The sequence below is a fragment of the Ostrea edulis genome, chromosome 8 (genome assembly GCF_947568905.1).
Source record: "Ostrea edulis chromosome 8, xbOstEdul1.1, whole genome shotgun sequence".
In the NCBI taxonomy this organism is placed as follows: Eukaryota; Metazoa; Mollusca; class Bivalvia; order Ostreida; family Ostreidae; genus Ostrea; species Ostrea edulis.
The window spans coordinates 43582443-43586091 of NC_079171.1; positions in this window are offsets into that span (position 1 = coordinate 43582443).

The window sequence follows — 3649 nt, forward strand, 5'->3', positions numbered from 1 at the left end:
GCGTACACTTTTCTAGAGATTTCAACAACTCATCATAAGTAGATGGTTCGTTATAACATTCATTGGTTTCAGATTTAAAATCTAAAGTTTTCTGTTCTTCTTTACTTTTGTTCGAAATAAAATTTGGGCTCATGTTGTCTTTTGATGAGTTTTTAGAAATAGTATTAGCTATACTGTTAGATATATATTTCTTATCTGTGATTATTTGATTTCCTACATTTAGTTGTCAAATAAGAAAAGAAATTCATTTTAATTAAAAAAAAAAGTAAAAAAAATATATATATATTGGCAGCAATTGAAAACAGGATACGTACGTGCATAGTAACAGTGGCGTTTGAAAGCAGTTTTTATTTACATTATTCACAAATGACTTTCCTCTTGTCAATATTCTCTTTGATGGATGATCCTTCGTTTATATGTCTGAATCAGAGTACAGTAGTACGACATAAATGAGTTCGCAAAATGGCCGACCGTAACGTCAACCGCAATAACACCCGGAATATTCCAAGCGCCTGTTTTGAATCAATACCAGAAAATTCACTTACCGAATGGAGTTAGTACTTTGTAATATGACCTCGGGTACGTAAAACACAGTGAATTATCCTTGGTAGAGTGTTATAAAGACTCCGAATATAATGTAAAGGGAGGCCACTCCAAATATCACGGACAACTCTCTCCAGGTCAATGGCATTTCGGATCTCATTTGTCCGTCTCTGTACCTGAAGTAACATTTTCCAGACATTTTCAATAATGTTAATGTCTGGACTCTGTGGAGGCCATGGAAGTGTACTGATATCATTGCCCTGCTTCCACTGATTAGAGCGCAAAGATACGTGGCAAGGAGCATTGCCCTCTTGAAAGATCCAGCGGCGATTTGTAAAGTTTCGCGCAACAACTGGCCAGAGACATTCATCAAGAACTTCAATATATTTATCACTGTCCATGTTACCATTCACAGCTTTTAAAGTTCCAACACCATAGTAAGATATACAACCCCAAAACATAACAGAAGCTCGACATTGCGTCTCTCTGTCACTGCGTAGTCTTAAACATTCGGGCGTAATCTTTCATCTGATTTCCTGCAAACATAAATTTAATCATCCCGACGAAGTTCAATTTTAGTATCATCAATGAAAATGGTGGAAGACCAGTGGTTATCTACTGTCTAGTGTAATTTTTACCGACAAAATCTAGTCCTTTTCTCCCGATTCACGAGTGATATTGTTGTTTTCTTGGAAACTGCACACCGTTTGTAACCGTCTTCGAATAATCGTCTACTCACAGTTCTGATTGATGAATTGCATATTGTCCTTGCATTAAATCTGCTTGTAACATCTTTTAGAGTCTGACGCCGGTTGCTTTTTATGCTACGAAAGAGGATTCTGTCATCACGCAGTGTTGTTTTTCTCCTGCTTCCACCTCGAGGTAAGTTTTCTATGTTACAACTTTCTTTCACACGCTTCAGAAATTTCTGAACTGTTCTGCTGTTTATCCCTGTTATTACCTCAATTTTATAGCTCAAAAATCCATCATTCGACGTTTGTACAATGATATCTTTTTGCTCTCTTGTCAATTCCTTGCCGTGCGGTGCCATTTTGTTATGTAGGTCTCTAAAAAAAATATTTTAACGGACAGATAGCTACAGATCCATCCCCTATAAAAACCTTCGATTTACGGCGCACAGAAAGCTGCGCACGATTGAGACCTGATATCGTTGTACTGACAACTCAACTGTATGTCAAACAGGATGATTTCAGCTTCTCCATCGTCAAGTTCCCATATTTATGTAGCAATATTCCATTATCGCCTGCATATGGTGTATATATATCTCAACTGATTCGATATGCAAGAGCTTGTTCTGCGTATAGTCAGTTTTTAAATCGAGGTAAGCTACTGACAAACAAGTTGATGGTACAGGGGTTTCAACAGTCTGGATTGAAGTCAGCATATCGCAAATTCTATGGTCGTTATAACGTTCTAGTTCGTCAATACAACCTATAATTGGGTTAAATGCTGTCTGATGTGTTTCATACCGATTGTTAAGCCGTTCTTGGCACACTGATTTTGACTGCGCATAACTCCGTTTACCTGATCGGGATATAGGGCTTATGGCGGGTGTGACCGGTCAACAAGGGATGCTTACTCCTCCTAGGCATCTAATCCCACCTCTGGTGTGTCCAGGGGTCCGTGTTTGCCCAACTATCTATTTTGTATTGCTTGTAGGAGTTATGAGATTGATCACTGTTCGTTATCTTCACCTTGCATTCGTGTGTTGTTGTCACATAAATTTGATATCGAAAAATTCTTAACATATCTTCCTACTATACTTGTGTCCAAACATACCTTCAAATATTCATTAAAGCCCCATACGAACCGAAAACTCACAGTTTCAAATGATTTCGTTTGTTGACGTAGCCATGTTAGGTAGCCAGTCAATTCTAACCCTGTTGCTATTGGTATCTATTCATAAAATTCGTTATAAGTCATGTGTTCTCTCTCTCTCTCTCTCTCTCTCTCTCTCTCTCTCTCTCTCTCTCTCTCTCTCTCTCTCTCTCTCTCTCTTCATTTGTTATCAACACGACTGATTAACAGAAATTAAAAAATATAGTTTTTCTAAAGGTAAAATAAGCTCTTGACAAATGAAAATGCTACAAAAGCCCATCATGGTCCTTAACACTCCAGTGGCAGGGATGGGGACTGGACCAGATTAATGAAAGCCGCGTTGCCGTGAGTTTACCTATTTGAAGAATTATTATTTAACGGAACTGGGATGATATATTATTTAAAATAATTAACTAAATATTTATGGGGATATTAGTTCACATCTAGACGTTATTGTGCAAGTATGAAAATGAATCGGGATTCGAATTGACTGGCTACCTAACACGGCTACATCAACGAACGAAATCATTTGAAGCTGTGAGTTTTCGGTTCGTATGGGGCTTTAGTGAATATTTGAAGGTATGTTTGGACACAGGTATAGTAGGAAAATATGTTATGCATTTTTTTATATTAAATTTATGTGACAGCAACACAAGAATACAACGATATAAGGCCTCAATTGTGTGCAGCTTTTTGTGCGCCGTAAATTGAAGGTTTTTATAGGGGGTGGATATGTAGCTCTCTGTCCGTCACAATATTTTTTCAGAGAGCTACAGTTCTGCAGCTAATATAAACATTACTGATAGAATCGTCTGTTAAGAAAACCTTTAAAGAAAACTGCATAGCATGTAGCATCAGTGCAAAATGTAAAACATGGGCTAGATGGTTTCGTGTTTAAATGTTCAATAATTATTTCTTATTGAAAGTGGTAGGATTCTATCAGTAATTCTGATATACTATGGGTATTTTACCGTCATTATCGCCAGTTAGACCAATATTCAAATCTTGGGATAATGTGTTACTTTTACATTTTCTATTAAGGTACCTCCATGATCTATTTATAACAGTCATGCAATGACGTCATACGGAAGCGCATGTTTGTCATGTTGTTATGATACAAAATGTTCTCATGTAAACAACCAAAATAGTTTTTAAGAGTTAGTAGCTCCCTCTCTCTGTGTAAGACGGATTTTAAAAATTATGCAGTTTACGTGCATAAATGAAGCATGATCTGCCTTAACATACCCGCGTTAAGGGTATCTTAGGA